This window comes from Triticum urartu, chromosome 7 (genome assembly GCF_003073215.2).
Source record: "Triticum urartu cultivar G1812 chromosome 7, Tu2.1, whole genome shotgun sequence".
Lineage (NCBI taxonomy): Eukaryota > Viridiplantae > Streptophyta > Magnoliopsida > Poales > Poaceae > Triticum > Triticum urartu.
Genome location: NC_053028.1, coordinates 4,402,838 through 4,424,206, shown reverse-complemented (window position 1 = coordinate 4,424,206; position 21,369 = coordinate 4,402,838). Strand labels below are relative to the sequence as shown.

General features: G+C 45.1%; 1 protein-coding gene across 1 annotated transcript in view; it reads right to left on the bottom strand.

Moving 5' to 3' along the window:
- The window catches only part of LOC125524019 (disease resistance protein Pik-2-like), an 88,048-nt gene that overhangs the window by 23,524 nt on the left and 43,155 nt on the right, over positions 1-21,369 (bottom strand). The gene's annotated exons all lie outside the window — the stretch shown is intronic.

Here is a 21,369-nt window from a genome sequence, read left to right as displayed (position 1 = left end):
ATTCGCTTTTTTGGAAAGGACTGATGAGAGTGAAATCAGTCTTTTTCAACAGGACAAAATTTGTAGTTGAAAATGGTATTACCATGAGATTCTGGGAGGATACATGGCTAGGGGAGACGCCCTTTGCACTTCAGTATCCTTCTCTCTATAATATTGTTCAGCGAAGAGACGCTTATGTTGCAACAGTATTACAGTCCAATCCTCTTAATATTCAATTCAGGAGGACGTTAGCGGGAAACCGTTGGGAAGCTTGGCTCATCTTGTGAGAAGATTGATGGATGTTCACCTATCTCAACAACTCGATCAGTTGCGCTAGAAACTAACTAAGAATGGAGATTTTTCGGTTCAATCCATGTATTTGGATGTTATCAACTCTAGCTCTATTCCTCGGTCGAAACATGTTTGAAAAGTCAAAGTGCCTTTAAAAATTAAAGTGTATATGTGGTTTGTCCATAAACAAGTCATTCTAACTAAAAATAATTTGGCAAAACACAACTGGACATGATCTACAAGATGTAGCTTCTGTGATCGTGATGAATCCATCAAACACCTCTTTCTTGACTGCCCATTGGCAAAAAAATTGCGGCGGTCGGTCCACATAGTATTTAATATTACTCTTCCGAATACCATCAACACGTTATTTGGGACGTGGCTAGATGGGATAGATTCAAAAACAACGAGACATATCCGTGTAGAAGTATGTGCTTTACTATGGGCAGTTTGGAACTGCAAAAACGATTTGGTTGTTAACAGAACAACAAATATTCATTTGTTGCAGGTTATTTTCCGGGCCACTGCACTGATCCGTATGTGGTCGCTACTCACTTCGCCGGAAGGCAGAGAGCGTATGGTTACTGGATCTATCCGATGGGAGACGGTAGCACGGGCTATCTTCAACCGGTTTGGACGACGGTCATGTAATAGGATAGGTGTCTGTTTCTTATCTTATTTTTTGCCTGCCGGTTGTGGCCATCCTGTTATTTTGTTTATGCTCTTTGTGAGCTTTTTTCTTTTTTAAAATTGAAGACTTTTTTTAAACCTTTTGTTTATCAATAATATGGCTGTATGCATCGTTCTGATGCAGAGGCCAGGGGATAACCTCTTTTTTGAAAAAAAAAGAAAAAACTATCCATTTAAACGATGAGTAATTTGGGACAGACGGAGTACTTCGTTGCTCAGCGGTCTTTGAGCAATTGATGAGTATTTCCTCAGATTCTTTAGCAGTGCTCACATTTGACCGAAGACCGAAGACGTGCATCATCTGACGCGGCTGGGTTAATTAGCACACATGACCATGTGGACACCATGCATGTTCATCTGGGCGCCAGGCCAGAGATGAATTGACATGCCGTGTGTGCCCGGTCGGTCGTCTTCTCTCTCTCTGACACATCATGAGCTAGCATGGCATCTCCACAATTGCCTGTGAGCTTCGCGTTGCGTCGGTCGTGAAAGTTGTACGCTCCAATCATACCACTTTAGACAATTGTGCACTCTAATAATACATACATTTTGTATCTGATTAATTTTTACAGCTCCAACACAAGGAAAAAAGGGAAGACCGCTTACTGCTCTAGCTAGACAGGTCAAGCCGTCAAGTACCCTAGCCCAGTAACAAATTCATACTACATGGTACATGCCAACTGCCAAAGACCACCAAGATGTCTGAATTGTCCCAGAATCACACCACTCAACCAGCCAAGCATCTGTCCCCTGCAAACAGCTAGCACTCGTCAAGTCATAATGAATGCATGTCGTTCACATGCAAGCGGAATCTACAACTTGAACCCTCATTCCCACGTCAAATGTCCCAACCGGACTGTCCGGACACTTTTAAACCTTAAAAGCGGATGCCTATTTTAAATCAGACATGTCTAGACGTCCGGAATCGACAGACCGACCCAAAATTGAGGGCCGGAGTAGGGGTCGACCCCGCCCCCCTTCTTAATCCCCCCCCCCCCCCCGTCACTCACTCTACTCCCTACCAAAACCCTAGCCACCGCTTCGTAGCGGGGGCAAGAAGATGAAAAAGGAGGACCGCTAGCGATACCGGGCGTAGGGGCGATGTGGCTGCTCGGCCGCTACCACTCGGACATGTCACCGCCTCGCCCCGATGGGCAAGAAGATGAGAGGAGGAGCGCCAACAATGCCGAGACGATGTGGCTGCTCGGTGGCTACCACTCGGGCGTAAACATAGTGATGCTCAGGTTGAATGCAAATGGGGAAGTCTTATGCATGACCCGTACCACATTTTGAAATTATCATTCCTTTAATGTTTTGGATTTTTGTTACTCCATCTGAGACAGCAGCCCACTTACATCACACACAAAGGATTTTGTTTTTTTTTCTATTTTTCTGCACGCGTTTTCGGCTTTTAAATGGTTTTTTTCCCGGGTTTTTCAACGTTCCGGTTTTTCACCGGTCTTCCTTGGGATAAAAAAATGAAACTTTTTTTTGTGCAAAAAAATGCGTTTTATTTTTTTTCTTTCACGAGAGTCACGATTTTGCTTTCGCGAGAGGCACGGTTTTACTTTCGCGAGAGTCACGGCCGTGCCTCTCGAAAACGAAAAAAACACACATTTTCTATTTTTTTTCTTTCACGAGAGGCACGGTTTTGCTTCCGAGAGAGGCATGGACGTGCTTCTCGGAAACAAACGTGTTTTTTATTATTTTTTCCTTCCAAGTGAGGCACGGTTTTGCTTCCACGAGAGGCTCGGTTGTGCTTTGACGAGAGGTACGGCCGTGCCTCTCGGAAACGGCTAAAAAACCTGTTTCTGTTTTTTTCTTTTCGCGAGAGGCACAATTTTGCTTCAGCGAGAGGTATGGTTGTGCTTTCGCGAGAGGCACGGCCGTGCCCTCCTTGGAAACGAAAAAGAAAACGTGTTTTCTTTTATTTTTCCTTTCACGAGAGGCATGGTTTTGCTTCTGCGAGAAGCACGGTTGTGATTTTGCAAGAGTCACAGACGTGCCTCTTTCGAAAAGGGAAAAAACCGTGCTCCTAGTTCGGTGTTTTCGTCTGGGTTTTTTCGTCCGGTTTTTTTTGTGAAAAAAGTTTGTCAAAACCTATCAATATAGGATCTAGTTTTGAAGATCTCGACTCGAGAAATACAACGGTGAAAACGGTTCGAGATTTGGACGCACGGTTTAAGAGATAAAACATTTTGAATAAACGAATGTACGAGAAAAGGGTAAACTCCCAGGTTGTGACAAGTGGCGCACATGCAGTACGCCACTTGTCGCAACCTGGGAAAGTGGGAGTGATCTTTGTAACAAGTACTCCTCAACTAGTGATTTCTTTAGTTTGGATGTCGGATTTCAAGCAGCGAATATCTGTATATCAAATCATCTCCCTACTACAACAAAGGGTCCCGATAACGCCCACACGTGTGGGCGTTAAGGGGTCTGGCCACACATTTCGTGTGGTATCTAAGAGAACCAGCCCACACGTATACGTGTGGGCAAAACAAGTAATGCACACACGCCCGGTCTTTTGCCTCGCGGTTCCTCCAACACGCCTACATGTGGGCAAAATAGATAACGCCCACATGCCCGTACGTCCGTTCTCCTACCTCACGGTCCCGCATGCCCCGCGTGAAAGTCACCACGCGTCCCCGTAGTTGCCATGGTCCAGACCTTCTTTCATGTTCGTTTACCTGCAGTTACCATGTTGCTGAACTACAGTTGCCATGGTTGCTCAACTGCAGTTGCCATCTCAGGTCAAGTGCCAGATGCCATTTTTGGACAACTGCAGCTGTTGCCATGTATGGTCTGGTCTACTGCAGTTGCCATGATTTGAAAAACTTTAGGAGTTGCCACCTGCTAAAACTAGGCAGTTGCCATGTAACACTACAAAAAGACATGGCAAAATAACATGTTCGGGTAAAAGAGAGAGTTGTGATCGAAAATTCAAAGTGCTCGTCCTCGCCTGGGCACGTTATCGTGCGCCGTTGAACATCTTTGAAGTCTGACACAGCATCGGTTGTTGGACCAAGTTGCTTTTAATGTACTAACGGGTGGAGAACTATTCTGCTTTTAATGTACTAACGTCGTTTGCATGGCCGTCTAGTAACGGGAGTTGCGTTCTGTACTCGTGCCCAGTTTGACGTGGGTTGCACTTGGACTGTTTGGCCGGTCTGCAAAATCATTTTGGAACCCTGTTCCCGCACATCGCCACTAGACATACTATGCTTCTTGAAGTTACACGTTTATTCAGCTAGCAGAATCCTATAGTTACACAAATTCAGTTCTCACACCACACATGAAAATTTGATACAGCAATTCTCTACAAATCATTATACCCTACTCAACACGTTAGGATTGCTGCAACTGCAACTGTTCTACCCACAGTAAACTAAAGTGAAGACCAAGTAGCAGCATTACAACTAGGTTATTCAGCAGCAAGTCAAGGACCCGACCAGCCAGTATCACAATCAGCTATGCACCGAATGGCATGCAACTTTTAGGGCAAAACCACATGTCGTGATTGTCGTACCCTCACATCATAGCAGCACAGCAACACAGAATGCTCGAAATTGTCGCACTTGCAACCAAACTCTGATCCTCCATCACGCACCTAAACCTCATACACCACGCGGCACCATTTGCAATGCCTCAGGTATTTTACGCCTTTCTCCTCTTCAACTTGTATCACCCTGCCTCGTACAACACCTCTCCAAACTTCGTGCAAAACCGATCGCGGCACCATTTGCAATGCCTCAGGTAGGCGTCCTGATCCATATCAGGCACCTTCGTGCGAAACCGATCGCGGGGCACCTGCAGTGTCCCGAACGGCCGGAAGGATCGGACAGAACGGCCATATCCGATCCAGGAGCTCACCCCGGATCCCCACACACGTTGACCCACGTGGAGGCGCGGAGCTCCTCCGAACGGCCAGGTGGATCCGATCCAGGCACCCACCATCGAGCTCGACAGCAAGCTCCCTGTCGCCGCCTTCATTGGCTGTGTCCTGGGCTTGCCTGGTGCTGGCCTTTGGCGGCGGCGAAGAAGGAAAGGGAAGCGGGGGAGGCTAGGCTTTGCGCTATCTTCCGAATCTGTGAACATTTTTTTAATTTACTACAAACAAGTTTTTTATTCGCGAACATTTCTGAATTTTGGAACAATAGTCAAATTCATGAATATTTGTTTTGAATACTTGATTTTTTCAAGAATCCTTTAACATATTTTGAATCCGCAAACATTATTTTTGTATTCACGAACATTTTTTTCAATAGTTGAAATTTTTTCAAGAATACTTGCACATATTTTGAATTCGCGGACATTTCTTGATTTTGCCGTGAAGAAATTTTGTATTCGCGACACAGGGTGGACGTTCAAGAGGTTCATGCCCAACACAGACCTGTGGGATTCAGAAAGGAATCAATCAAAGATTTTTTTTGCTTAATTAACTATGATTGCACGAGAAGGCGCGGTGTGCCGTGATGACATCGATATCAAACGGCGCAGGCACCGTATGCGAATGTTTGACCCTACGTACCAACCTCCTGCTCTATACGACGGCATTCAATACATCATCCAACACGTCCTTGCGAGCTCGTCCCCGTCCCGTCCCGTCCCGTCGCCGATCGAATAGAAACTCTATCGATTAACTATTCCACATCTTGTAATGCAAAAATCCATTAAAACATGATTAATTGTGTAATTATAGGACAAGGAGTATTTGAGCTCGAGCTCAAATGACCCTGCAAGAACAGTAATATCAGAAAAAAATTAAGAAATATTCAAAAACATTCCGATGAACTTTGACAAATTTTTGAAGTGCTTGCAAATTTTCATCATGAGATCACATTTGAGGAAGGCGTGACGAAACGATGCTCTGAAAATGCTACTTTGAAAGCGTTTAGGAGCACTGATTTTGTTTTTTTGTCACGCCTTCCATGATTGTTACCATGATAAAAATTTGCAAGCACTTCGAAAATTTGCCAAAGTTCATCAGATTTTTTTTTGGAATTGTTAGATTTTTTTGAATTTTTACTGTTCATGCGGGCATATTTGAGTTCGAGCTCAAAAGGGTACTGTTTCTACTAATCTTTCGGCAAATTATAGCCTTAGATTGTTTAAATATCCAACTACGGCAACAGCTGAAATAATTTGAATATTATAGACCATGTAGAACTTCAACATTTCCAATGCGGACAGTGTCATACAATCTATTAGTCCATTGAAAAAAGCATGTCACCAAAATACCAAATTATAGGTACATATCTTGGGTACATGTGGCAATAAAATGATCAGTAATAGAGATTAATTAGCAATTGGCTCTACCTTCCTTTTCTTAGGCATGGTTAGTTAGTTCTTAGGAACTCTCTACTCTTTATCCGTTAGCAACAGACAAAATGTTGATCCTTAAAAAAAAAACAGACCAATACTATTTCTAAGTACAGGGTCTACAAAAAGAAATTACGTACTAGTTCATCCTGTGGCGGTTAGCTAGAATCAGGGAAGTATTACTGGCCGAAATGCATTAGTGCGTACAAATTTCTTAGAAGCTTCACGTAAGAATAGGATTTTTCTTAGGAACACGCCGTTTGCGCGCCGGACCGCGGCTGACGACAATTGTTATGTACCGCCATACGAGACCTGTACCAACGGAATACATGCACGATGGACCGTCCACCCAGCGTTATATTACACAGAGCCGTCGCCATATGACACTGTTGAACAGGGCATATCCGTTTCTATCTGTACGATCTCATTCAATGCACTGTTGAACGTGTCGCTGTCCGATTGGTACCTATACCGGGAGCAGGCGAGCTCGAGCGTGCCATCGTCGCTCTTGAGTTGTCATTTGCTTAGAAGCACACTGGGACAGTTGCCATGTACCGTGCAAAACACATGGCAACTGTCAGCTTTGAGTGTGGGAGAGGAGACAAGCATGTGGGCGAACTGATAGACGCCCACACACCAGCCCCTCTGCGTACGTGAAAACTGGCGTGTGGGCGAACTGCTAAATGCCCACACATCAGCCCCTCCGTGTGGGCGACCGGATGAATGCCCACACACCAGCCGAGTCCTAAGTGGCATAAAAAATCTGGCAAAACATGCCAAGATTCGTGCAAACACAAACAGATGTTGATCCATGTGTGTGGGCGAGATACAAACGCCCACACGTGTGGGCGTTATCTTTTCCCACAACAAATTATCAATTATAATTTTATTGTAAACTATAGAGGAAAATGAGAGGAAATTGGTGGAATTTGTTGAGAAATAAAACATAATGATCAATTGTATGGAAGAGATGTCTTTCAGGAGGTGTCTGTTGGGGAAAAGATGTCTCCCTAACACACTCCTTCACTATGTATATAAGTGGGTCCCCCACATTGCCATAAAACTAGTGAATCATTTGGACTCTTCCCTTGTCTCTTTTACTTTCACTCTACAACAGAATTGATTGTTTATTGCTTGAGCCTCATGGGCATATATTGTTGGGGAACGTAGCATGCAATTTCAAAAAAAATTCCTACAATTATGCAAGATCTATCTAGGAGATGCATAGCAACGAGAGGGGGAGAGTGTGTCCACGTACCTTCATAGACCGAAAGTGGAAGCGTTAGCTTAACGCGGTTGATGTAGTCGAACGTCTTCTCGATCCAACCGATCAAGCACCGAACGTACGGCACCTCTGAGTTCTGCACACGTTTAGCTCGATGACGTCCCTCGAACTCTTGATCCAGCCAAGTGTTGAGGGAGATTTTCGTCAGCACGACGGCGTGGTGATGGTGAAGTGATTCGCACAGGGCTTCGCCTAAGCACTACGACAATATGACCGAAGGAGTAAACGGTGGAGGGGGGCTCCGCACATGGCTAAGAAACAATTGATGGAGGTGGCCCCCCCCCCCCCCGCCCCCGTATATAAAGGAGGAGAGGGGATGAGGCCGGCCTAGGCACGCCCCATAGTGGGGAGGAGTCCTACTAGCGAGGACTCCAAGTCCTATTTGCCCCTCCCTTCCTTTTATAGGAGGGGGAAAGGGGAAAAGGAGAGGGAGAGGGAGAGGGAGAAGGGAAGGGGGCCGCGCCCCCTCCCTTGTCCAATTCGGACTCCCCATGTGTGTGGGGGGGGGGGCACCCCTTGCGGGCTGCCTTGCCTCTCCCCTATGGCCCATGTGGCCCATTACTTCTCCTGGGGGTTCCAGTAACCTCCCGGTACTCTGATAAACATCCGAAACATTCCGGAACCATTTCGGTGTCCGAATACTATCGTCCAATATATCAATCTTTATCTCTCGACCATTTCGAGACTCCTTGTCATGTACGTGATCTCATCCGGGACTCCGAACAATCTTCGGTCACCAAAACACATAACTCATAATACAAATTGTCATCGAACGTTAAGCGTGCGGACCCTACGGGTTCGAGAACTATGTAGACATGAGCGAGACACCTCTTCGGTCAATAACCAATAGCGGAACCTGGATGCTCATATTGGCTCCCACATATTCTACGAAGATCTTTATCGATCGAACCGTTATGACAACATACGTTATTCCCTTTGTCATCTGTAGGTTACTTGTCCGAGATTCGATCGTCGGTATCCTCATACCTAGTTCAATCTCGTTACCGGCAAGTATCTTTACTCGTTTAATAATGCATCATCTCACAACTAACTCATTAGTCACATTGCTTGCAAGGCTTATTATGATGTGCATTACCGAGAGGACCCAGAGATACCTCTCCGATACTCGGAGTGACAAATCCTAATCTCGATCTATGCAAACCCAACAAACACCTTCGGAGATACCTGTAGAGCATTTTTATAATCAACCATTTACGTTGTGACGTTTGATAGCACACAAGGTATTCCTCCGGTATCCGGGAGTTGCATAATCTCATAGTGGAAGGAATATGTATTTGACATGAAGAAAGCAATAGCAATAAAACTAAACGATCAACATGCTAAGCTAACGGATGGGTCTTGTTCACATCATTCTCCTAAATGTGATCCCGTTCATCAAAGGACAACACATGTCTTATGGTTAGGAAAATTAACCATCTTTGATTAACGAGCTAGTCTAGTAGAGGCTTACTAGGGACACGGTGTTTTGTCTATGTATTCACACATGTATCAAGTTTCCAGTTAATACAATTCTAGCATGAATAATAAACATTTATCATGATATAAGGAAATATAAAATAACAACTTTATTATTGCCTCTAGGGCATATTTCCTTTAGTCTCCCACTTGCACTAGAGTCAATAATCTAGTTCACATCGCCATGTGATTAAACATTAATAGTTCATTTGGCTCTGCTCACAGTGACCAGAAAATTGTGGCCAAAGCTTTACGAGATCAAGCTGCCTGGTGGACGGGCCACCCAATGGGTCCATGGAGAAACTGTGCCCAAGGGCAAGCTTTTCATCGCTGAGAAGTGCCGACTCCTCGGCGAGGACGTCGAGCGTTGCGACTCAGACATGATCATGGACGATTCGATGCAATTGGCTGTTGGAAGATAGGTTTTGCTGTGATAGTTGTATAATCATGTATGTGTCCCCCCTCCCCCGAGTAGTGTAAAAGATGGTTGTATCCTGTAAATACAGATGGTTCTGCTGAGAACAACTCTAAACACTGATAGAAAAATGTATTCATCAGACAGAATAATCATTTCTTGCTGTGTACCATATACCTAATTCCTTTGGTTGTTTTTAGAGAGGAGACAAGTGTAGAAATTAGAGGCAGTTATATTCTGTCAGTATAGATAAAAGACCAGCATTGATTGGTCTTATTAATACCTGCAGTGTACGTATATAACCATACACTTCTCCATATGTCGTCTAGTTAATATTTAGGGTTAATTATCCTTTTGCCCTCAGTGGTGTCCGTGTGCTCAGTTTTGCCCTCAGATGCGAATTGTGCTCAGTTTTGCCCGTAGTCCGTGCGCACCGACTCGTTCCGTGAACTCTCTGTCAGGTCAACGTTTTGACTCGGCCCTTATAGGTGGGACCAGGCGGCAGAGACGGCCAATTCTATTCAGACTGTTGCATGCGTGGCTTGTGGGACCCAACAGAGAGTCGTTGAGCTGAGAGCCGTTGCGGGTGTGCTATATAAGCGGGCGACACACAACGGCGGTGACCAAGGAGACAGAGAGCACGACGGTGACCACGGCGAGAGAGAGAGCACGCCGGTGGGAAGCTAGCTATGGAGGGCGCGGCGGTGGGAAGCTAGCTGTGGAGGGCGCGGCGGCGTTGAGATCCCCTTCGGCTCTGAGCTCCATGTCTTCCTCAAGCTCCCGCGCCACCTCGCGGATGCAGAGCCGGGCGCGTGTGGACATGCCTGTCTTTGTCTGTCCGCGGTGCCGGGCGGGCGTTGTTCGGAGGGTTTCTCACACACTGAGGAACCAGAATCGTCCGTTCTACATGTGCAGCGAGAATGGGGTCAGAATCGGGGCAATTGCACCATTTTCGTGGTCGGGATCTTTGAGGAATGGGTTGATCTGTTTGGTGTTCATGCAGGTGACATGCTTCTTTCTTTGGGTCGATGCTCTGGCCAAGACTCTGATGAATGAACTGCAAGAAGAGCATGAAGAATGGTTGTGCATGCTGCCACGAACGGCAGTGGCCGCAGCACGAGCTCCGGAAGAAGAGATGGAGGGCGAAGCATGCACTGACAGAGAGCTAGCTGTTGAGCTTAGTACGTTGAAGAAGAAGGTTAGGAAGCTTGAAGATCAAGCACTACCAATACTCATTTGCAAATACTTTTAGGCATTTGTAGGTATGGTAATCACACTGGTTGTAATGTTGAAAATGTATGGAAAGGCATGAATTATGGAGGAATTTGTAAGCTTGAAATTGTATGAGAAATTCACCTAGTTTAAATCTTGGTCAAAGTTGTTTAAATGTTGAAAAAAAAGAGAAGAAGTGACCAACATTTAAATATGTTGAAAAAAGAGAAGAAATGAGGAATTCAGAAACTTTTGATCAACGAAATGCAGCTCTCTGCTCTGCCTTTCTGTCAAAAAAAAAGGTTCCTCTTGGGCCAAATTCAGAGCGTAGAGCCAAGTGCAGGCTAGACTAATGGGCCAACTGCATCCAATTAGGCCCATTCGGGGGTTCTCTTGCGTGTTTTTCTGTTTTCTGTTCTGATTTAATTTAGGCAGTAAATCATCATGCTGAAACTTTTTGTGGAAACTAATTGAATTATTCCAGAGCCAAACAATTAAGGTTAGAAATTTTTTGGAGCTGTTAAATATTTAATAGCATTTTAATTAGTCCAATTCAAATACACCGTGATTTAAATCAAAGACCAAAATGTCATGGAAAATGTGCCTCAGCTCTGGTAGAGGTTTGCACCTGGTGCCAAAATAAATGAACATTTTTAAGGGCATTACATTGAGAAAAAAATAATTTGTCTAAAAAATGAATGGTGGAAAATGCACAAAAAATTGGTGCGGCTGGGGACTCGAACCCAGGACCGCGTGAGTTTGTGGCGTTTAGGGCTGCGCTGGTAACCGCTAGGACAGATGGAAAGACTTTGACATGCGTAGGGAAGGAAGGTATACATAGTGAGACCGTGAATGTTTGCACATGCGTGAGAGTGGTTTTCCTTTGTTTTGCACTGAAATTTTGGAGGGTTGGAAGGTTGAAAACGTATGTTTGCACTGCCACATGATTTTGGTTAGAGTGACACTTGGTTTAGGATATAACGGGAATAAATTTGCATGTTAGTTCATGACTTGTTTTTTTTGAATGAAAGAGAGGGCTTGTCACCCCCTTCGATTTTCATTAATGAAAACCACAAGTTCTCGAACTTCATGACTTGGTTTAGGGAAGAAATGATATGTTTGGGCATAGACATTTTTAACACACATAATAAACCCTAATAACTTAGATAAGATGCAACACACCGTACCCTTACATTAAGCAATAATAATAAGTTCACGGACACATGACGAAACATGACACGACATAACACGACATAGAAAAGCAACAAAATAAAAACGAAACATGACGAGCTTGACTCCGGGCTTGAACATCTTCATCTTGACCTCCTTCTTCAACCTTGGCCGAGCACCCCTTCAACACCGTCTTCAATTTCACACCTCCTCCTCCTCGTCATAGGGAAGGCAGTGCATCTGGCCTGGAGTGGGGAAGATGCTCTCGTAGTTGGTGTAGATGTTGTACACGGTGAAGAAGATGGCCTCGCAGCCGCACCAAAAGACTTGGCCGAGGAGCTCGCGCGTGTCAAACGGGTTGGTGAAGGTGACCGTGAGTAGTAGGAGGGTGTCGCCGCGGTCACGAACCTCGTTGAGGGTGAACATCCTAGGCAAGCCCCGTGGGAGGTGGGCATAGCTGGCTCTGAGGAAGGTGCGGGTGAGTTCGACGGAACCCCTCCACCTTGAAATAGCCCACACACGGAGCTCCCTCTCCACGAGCATGCCCGGTGGGTAGTGCAGCTCCGGCATGATAGGCGGACGGTTGAAGATCGGCCCGTTGAACTGCATCTTCACTTGGTTTCGCTTGGGGAGGGCTTGGTCGCTTGGGTGTTTGAAGTTGGAGAGAATGGATCGGATCTGGCTTGTGGGTGGGAGAGGAAGAGAGGCACCCCATGTATAGGCCTATGGGTGGGAGAGGAAGAGAGAAAGGATGAGAACGGTGCATGTGTGAATCCGGATGCGTGTGTATCCGTTACGTTTTGCACTCTTTCATTTTGCACGAAAACGATGCATGGGGCGCGTGCTTGCATCTGAATCACTGCATAGCTCTTTGACCGGGCCCGTGCATCTGACTCGCTGCCCTGAACCACTGCCGTAATGCCTAACTCTGAATCAATACGTGCATGGCCACCTAGCTCGCCTCGCTCGCCTCGCTCGCATGCATGCACGTCTGCCTCCCGCGCATGCAAACCCACGTCACCACCTCCCATGCATGCAAAGCCTGGAAAGGCTGAGACGGGCTATTTACTGCGGTCTCAGGCCCAGACAACGAGACAGCCCAACGGTCCATCCAGCGCGCCCGGTATTTGTTAAAAAAACAATCTCCCAGCCAATCAGATTGAATCTCGCGGATCGCCCCCTCCTCCCCGCAGATTCCTTCTAGAACGGTTAGATCGACGGCCCTTGATCGCCGCTAGGGTTAGACGGACGGTCCTTGTTCAGCGCTAGGGTTAGCGGGGTTTGGGAGGGGTTTGGAGCAGTCAAAGCTATGTTTGACCAGATTTCAAATGAGTATAATAAATTAAATAAAAATCATAAAAATAAAAAACCTGCGCACATAGTCTTCTTATGTCATATACTAACGATTTAAGTTGATAAACAAGGTTTACATACATTTAAACGATAAGTTCATGTGTATTATGTGATATCACGAGTATCTCAAACTCTCTTGTATGAAGTGAAGAGAAGTGTTTTGGGGAAATGAACATGAAAAATTCAAAAAACTCACCACAACTTCATTTTGGAGTGACTAAGAAGGATCCAGGCTTAGTTTTTCATTTTGATGTTTTAGACTTGTTTAAATCTTGGTCAAAGTCAAGTTTGACCAGAATTCAAATGAGCAAAACAAATTAAAATAATCAAAAATGGAAAAACCAGCGCACATAGTTTTGTATATATAGAATATATGTGTAGAAAAGTTATTTGGCTGATTTAGACAAGGTCGAAAAAAATCTTGCTTAGAAATGAGGCCATTTACCCTACCTTTGGACCCCTCTTTTTAGCACATTTTTCATGAAATTTAAAAAACCTCACCACAACTTCATTTTGGATTGACTAAGAAGGATCCAGGCTTAGTTTTTCATTTTGATGTTTTAGACTTGTTTAAATGTTGGTCAAAGTTTGGTTTGACCAGAATTCAAATGAGCAAAACAAAATTCTAAAAAATCAAAAAAAGGAAAAACCATCTGCTCATGCAAACATCATCCAACAGATTTAAACATCATGTCAAACATAGTTCTAACATAGGTCCAACATCATCCAACATAAATACAACATTATTCATAATGTTTCATAATTATTCATAAACAGCGTTGGGGCTTCTGCCTGTTCCTTGAGCTTCTTGCCATCACTTTGCTCCTCGTGCACCTTGTGCGCATTGATTCTTCTCTTCTCCTCTTGGTTGTCGGTACCTTGCGCGTCTTCTTCAAACCTATCATAGAGCTGTGCAAAACATAAATGGTAATGAGATCATGTCAAGTGATAAATGTACAGTACTATTTGACCCTTGCAAGATTTACATACCTAGTAGAACTCACAACAACAGAAGGTTGGTCACCATTTGGAGCCTCACTTGGATCATCATTTGGAGCCTCACTTGGATCACCATGATCACCATTTGGAGCCTCACTTGGATCACCACGATCACCATTTGGAGCCTCACTTGGATCACCATTTGGAGCCTCACTTGAATCATTATTTGGAGGATATTTTGGATCATCGTCAAAATCATGCGGCTGTTGACCATCATCATTTGGAACCTCGTCAAAATCCTCATCCGATGCAACCGGCTGTTGACCATCATTTTCATCATCTGTTGAGGCAACCGGCTGCTGATCAACATTTTCATCGAAGCCTTCATCGAAACTCTCTCCGAACGCTGGATCTACGTACTGTGTTATCACAATACTTACCGAAATGACCAGACCCACCACACCTTGTGCACTTACGCTTCCTCGCTCCAAGTCCAGCTCCTTCGCTGCGAGGTCTAATTCGACCCTTCCTTGGTCTACCTGCTGCTCTCTTCAGAACTGGAGCGCAAAGCTTGAATCCAGTGTCCACCATATCCCGTTGTTGTTTTCCCTCCATAGCAGGCAAGGCATAAGCATATGTGGCTTTGAACCTTGCAACAGAGTAGTAATCATGCACATACTACTGTATGTTCCCTACTGGACCTGCATGATAATGAAATTTCTGCATGTATTCTATCCTTATCCTATTCCTGCATGTTGATTTGAAAGACTCTACTAGATTATTGTGCACATAGTCAACTTTGCTCAGTTCACTGAATTGGCTTCTGGCCCATAACTTGGAGTGATGTGTTTCCAAGTATTCTTTCACTTTGGGATTCATGTATAACTGTCTCAAGTGGTATTTGTGCTTCCTCACACTGCAAGTCAAAGATGCTGGCCATAAATTGTCAGTATACACCTTTCCTTTGAATTTCTTCATGAAATTTGCAGCAAGGTGACGCATGCATTCCCTATGCTCTACTCCAGGGAACACATTGTCCACGGCCACTTCTAAACCTTTTGCAGGCATCTGTATGAATGACCAACCCATTGGGATGTGCAATAGCCTGGCGCAGATTATGCAAAAACCAAGTCCAGCTCTCCTCAGACTCTGTCTCCAGCACGCCGTAGGCAACTGGAAATACAAAACTGTGTGCATCTGAAGGAAATATGCCCTAGAGGCAATAATAAAGTTATTATTTATTTCCTTATTTCATGATAAATGTTTATTATTCATGCTAGAATTGTATTAACCGGAAACATGATACATGTGTGAATACATAGACAAACAGACTGTCACTAGTATGCCTCTACTTGACTAGCTCGTTAATCAAAGATGGTTATGTTTCCTAACCATGGACAAAGAGTTGTTATTTGATTAATAGGATCACATCATTAGATGAATGATCTGATTGACATGACCCATTCCATTAGCTTAGCACCCGATCGTTTAGTATGTTGCTATTGCTTTCTTCATGACTTATACATGTTCCTATGACTATGAGATTATGTAACTCCCGTGTGCCGGAGGAACACTTTGTGTGCTTCCAAACGTCACAACGTAACAGGGTGATTATAAAGGTGCTCTACAGGTGTCTTCAAAGGTACATGTTGGGTTGACGTATTTCGAGATTAGGATTTGTCATTCCGATCGTCGGAGAGGTATCTCTGGGCCCTCTCGGTAATGCACATCACTTAAGCCTTGCAAGCAATGCAACTAATGAGTTAGTTGCGAGATGATGTATTACGGAACGAGTAAAGAGACTTGCCGGTAACGAGATTGAACTAGGTATTGGATACCGACGATCGAATCTCGGGCAAGTAACATACCGATGACAAAGGGAACAACGTATGTTGTTATGCGGTCTGACCGATAAAGATCTTCGTAGAATATGTAGGAGCCAATATGGGCATCCAGGTCCCGCTATTGGTTATTGACCGGAGACATGTCTCGGTCATGTCTACATTATTCTCGAACCCGTAGGGTCCGCACGCTTAAGGTTTCGATGACAGTTATATTATGAGTTTATACGTTTTGATGTACCGAAGGTTGTTCGGAGTCCCGGATGTGATCACGGACATGACGAGGAGTCTCGAAATGGTAGAGACATAAAGATTGATATATTGGAAGCCTATGTTTGGATATCGGAAGTGTTCCGGGTGAAATCGGGATTTTACCGGAGTACCGGGAGGTTACCGGAACCCCCCGGGAGCTATATGGGCCTTAGTGGGCCTTAGTGGAAAAGAGAAGAGGCAGCCTAAGATGGGCCGCGCGCCCCTCCCCTCCCTTGGTCCGAATAGGACAAGGAGAGGGGGCCGGCCCCCTTTCTCTTTTCCCCCCTCCGCGAATCCTATTCCAACTAGGATTGGGGGGGGGGGAATCCTACTCCCAGAGGGAGTAGGACTCCTCCTGGCGCGCCTCTCCTAGGCCGACCGCACCCCCCCTTGAACCTTTATATACGGAGGCAGGGGCACCCCAGAGGAACAGAAGTTGATCCACGTGATCATATTCTTAGCCGTGTGCGGTGCCCCCTTCCACCATAGTCCTCGATAATATTGTAGCGGTGCTTAGGCGAAGCCCTGCGACAGTAGTACATCAAGATCGTCATCACGCCGTCGTGCTGACGGAACTCTTCCCCGACACTTTGCTGGATCGGAGTCCGGGGATCGTCATCGAGCTGAACGTGTGCTAGAACTCGGAGGTGCCGTAGTTTCGGTGCTTGATCGGTCGGGCCGTGAAGACGTACGACTACATCAACCGCGTTGTGCTAACGCTTCCGCTGTCGATCTACAAGGGTACGTAGATCACACTCTCCCCTCTCGTTGCTATACATCACCATGATCTTGCGTGTGCGTAGGAATTTTTTTGAAATTACTACGTTCCCCAACAGCATCAACTGCACAAGCTGCTACTAACTGTCCTTTAAACCTCCCTGTGAGAAAAGTGGCATCAATAGCCAAATAAGGCCTGCAGCCTGCCAAAAAACCCCAGCGACGAGCCTCAAAGCAGACAAAAACCCTCCTAAAGCATTCCTTGGTCTTTGTCACTCCCCTGAATGTGTACTCCACGGTGTGGTGATCAATATCTACAATACTGCCTGGGCTTGTCCTCTCCACTTCACCTTTGAATGAATACAACAATTGAAAACTTTCCTGCCAGCTACCATAAATAGAATCCATAGCATGTTGTTTACCATTGAACAACCTCATGTATGGTAAATCTATCTTGAACTTATCTTTGATGTTCTTCTGCAATTCCTTTGGACCCGCTGGTTGGTTTTCTTTCACCCACTTCTTTACTTCTTCTGCCACCCATCTTGACTTGGCTCTACTGATTGTATCCTTCCTAAGGGTTGATTCCTGGCATGTGTGCTTAAAAGGGTTCACTTTGACCTGAACATTAGTGCTATTTCGCATTTTAGATGCGAGCAGCCTCCATGGACAACCCTCAGTCGGACAGTGCACTCTGTAACGTACTTGATCGCTCTTGTCAACTTTGAAAGTACGTTCTACCTTGATGCAGTATGTCACAAGTGCATTTCTACACTCATTCATGGATGCAAAAACTGTACCTTCTTCCATATGAGGGTTCAAAGGGTCCCATTCTACAGCTGCAAGGTCTTCGTCCTCACCCACCGCGTCATCATCCACACGGACTGCATTGTGAGCCTCATCTTGGTTTTGAGCCCGAGGTGCCCGTCGTAAATTCTGAATAACATCAGAATATAGCTTCTCTTCATCAACCCCAGAATTGTAGTCATCAGGCTCCACTTCAAGGGGGACCCTACTGCCGTTGCCCAAACTTGTCAAGCCACCACATCGTCGCGCACCAACTGAACCGTTCTGGCTAGAGATGCCATTACGACGACTTGGTTCTCCCCGAGATGTTGCACCCGTCATCCTAGATCCAAATGCCTGCTCAAGCACATCAACTTGAAGCCTCACATGAAAATTATCTTTCTCTTTAATTTATGCCTAACAAACATGGTAGCCAGCTCTTCATCATTACTAACTATCACCCATTTCTTTTCCCCATCATAGTATTTGTATACCACTTCATCAAGCAAACTCCAAGGATATTGGCTACAAATTACCCCCCCCCCCCAAATTGTCTGAAACTTCAATTACTAGCCATTGGCAACCGATAATCGAAACCTCCTTGGTATTTCTTCGTATCCTTTGCATCAAACATGTACCGGTCCCTTCTAATGTGCACCAAGAAAGCAAACCGCAACTCCATCCTAACCGACGAAAAACAGAGGCGCAATCAGCACAGTAATTGGGCAAACCTACTCGAATCGACTATTCAAATGCACAAGTAAGCTCAATCTAAACAGGAGGCGTGACTTACCCCTCAGGAACCCAGTCGTGGACGCGGCGGATCTCTGGCCCGATGCCTGCCTCGCCAAATACTCCGGGGTCGCCGCTGCTCGCCATTTCGCCCTTGGGTTCTTCCTCCTAGTTCAAACAGCTCCAGCAACCCCCCACCTTTGAGCGCTCCGGCCGGGCGCACGGAAGGAGGCCGCACCGCGGGTCGAGCAAGTGGCGGGCGCTCCACCAGTGGCGTCGCAGGAAGGTGGCGGGCGTCGCAAGTAGTCGTGGAGCGTCGGTGCAGGACGGTAGCGGCGGAGCAGGCCGTGCAGCTGGTGGCGGGGCAGGTGCTGGCCGCGGCGCAGGTGGCGGCGGCGGTGGCGCAGGACAGAAGGCCGGCGGATGGGCAGAGTGGGCGTCGACGTGGACACCACTGGTGATTTGGGGATTTTGTTGCACGGGCCCACATGTCAGCTCCGGACCCACGTCCACGCGGTCCCACGTGTAAGCTCCGGACCCACAATCACTAACGCCGGCGGACGGAATGGACTCAAATCTGGCCGTTTGGCCTCGTCATAGTAGCTGTGCATGGACTAGGGGCAAAACTAAGCACAATTCGCATCTGAGGGCAAAACTGAGCACATCGACACCACTGAGGGCAAAAGGATAATTAACCCTAATACTTAATACTAGCTTATCTTGCTAGTTTGATATGGATCATATCACTAATAGACCAAAATAAATAAATTAAAGTTGAGGGCTCTCTCTCTTTGTCATTCTTTCCCCTCTTTGCACTTGCACTACACTTCTTACTAATTGAAATGAAGAAAAACACCACTACTTGGCAGGGCCGTCTACAAGCCTGTGCGAGCTGTGCACTTGCACAGGGCCCCAAAAAGTCAGGGGCCCCCAATTTGGGTCCAAATTCATGTACTAGTCTGAAACGTGCACCTTTTAGTTTTGGGCCTACGTCTGCCTGGTCGCTGAAGCTCACAGTTTGGGCCTCTTGGGGCTGGTCAGCTCCCGCTGATCGCTAGTCCATCATTCGGAAGTCGATCCCCCAATTCGGCACGTATGTGTATACGTAATTACGTATCCTGGGCGGCTTGGGGTCTTTCTCACTTTGGCAGTCAGATCGGCTAGTTCATAGGGCCATCAGGCGGCACGCAGCACGGCGGCATCACAATGGCACAGGAATTGGAGGCGCCGGTCCCGACGACACCCTCGCACCCACAAAGGAATAGAAGGGGGAAGGCTAGCAGGTTGAAGGAGTAATCGGTGCCCTGCGGCCAGCGATCGGCTACCCCATTAATTCATCTATCTCTGAGTTCTTGACAAGCCTATAATTTAGTATTCGAGAAGGAAAAAACAAGCCTATAATTCAAGGTTTTATCTTCTTCTGTTCTACTACTATCTTGAATTCTTTTTATTTTTACGGGGTACTATCTTGAATTCTTGGCAAGCCTATAAGTCATGGAGTTCCAATGCATTGATATTATTTTTGTTTTGGTTCATAAATAGAAACACTCATGCATTCTTGGTATTCTATGTGCGTTCTACTATGACACATGAAAGATTCAATGGATTGGCGACAATAGCACTTGAAAATGATGCCTTGGAGAAGATTAATTAAGAAGATACTCCCTCCGTTTCTTTTTAGTCCACATATAAGGTTTGGTCAAAGTCAACCTTTATAGAGTTTGACTAACTTTATATTAAAAAATATAAACATTCACAATATGAAATCAATATTATCAGATGCACCATGAAACGTTTGTTCATACTATATAGTTTTAGTATTGTAGATGCTCATATTTTTTTATATAAATTTAGTCAAACTTTATGCAGTTTGACTTTGACCAAATCTTATATGCGGAATAAAAAGAGACGGAGGGAGTATAATTAAAGAAGTCATTTCAAAGGACACAAGACGAAAGAATACAAGAAGGATGCCACATTTTGATAACACGAGGTTAGCTTATTGTTTTACTTATACCATTTGTGTTTTGCATCGGTATTTGGTATACTCCCAAATATTGTAAGAAATAACATACATTTAGGCCTCCTTTGGTTCATAGGATAGAAATTTTATAGGAATAGGAAAATCATAGGAAGTGAGATGACATGCATCTCAATTCCTATAGAGGAAGAGGTGTCATTTGGTGCATAGGATAGGAATTTTTCCATTGAGTCTAGGCTAATGTTTTTTTTCCTCCAAAATATGAAGGATAGAATCCTATCCTACATAGGAATAGGAATCCATTCCTACAAACCAAAGGCTTCAAAGGAATTTTTCCTTTGCAAATCCTATCCTATAGAATTCCTATAAAATTCCTACAAACCAAAGGAGGCCTTAGGTTATATAATCAAATGAGATTCTACTTGAATTATACTATAAGCTTTTTAAAGAAAATTAGGGCCCCATTTTGCTTTTCGCACTGGGCCCCTGAATTTCTGGAGACAGCCCTGCTACTTGGAAGGAAGGAAGGAAGGAAACCAGCCCGAAGAAGAACGATCTTATATTGTGGGGCGGAGGGAGTTGTAGCTTATCTTACTAGACTGATGTGAATCATATCACTAGTAGACCAAAAAGACTAAAATTACAATTTAGGGCTCTTTCTTTATAGTTCTTTCCGGTCTCTGCTCTTGCTTCTGAAACTAGAAATGGAGCCAGTAAAAGAAATAATTTGCACTGCTAGAATCATTTCTATGTGGCATATTTTCTAGCTGGAATCTAATTATTTATTTATTGCGGGGGCTAGCTATAATCTAAGTGTTCCACGCACACAGGAAAACAAGATACATGTATTATTTCTAATGGTGCTTCATTGTACCCATCATATTCTTGTTGATAAGCAACCAATGGATCTTGTTGCAGCCCCCAAGTG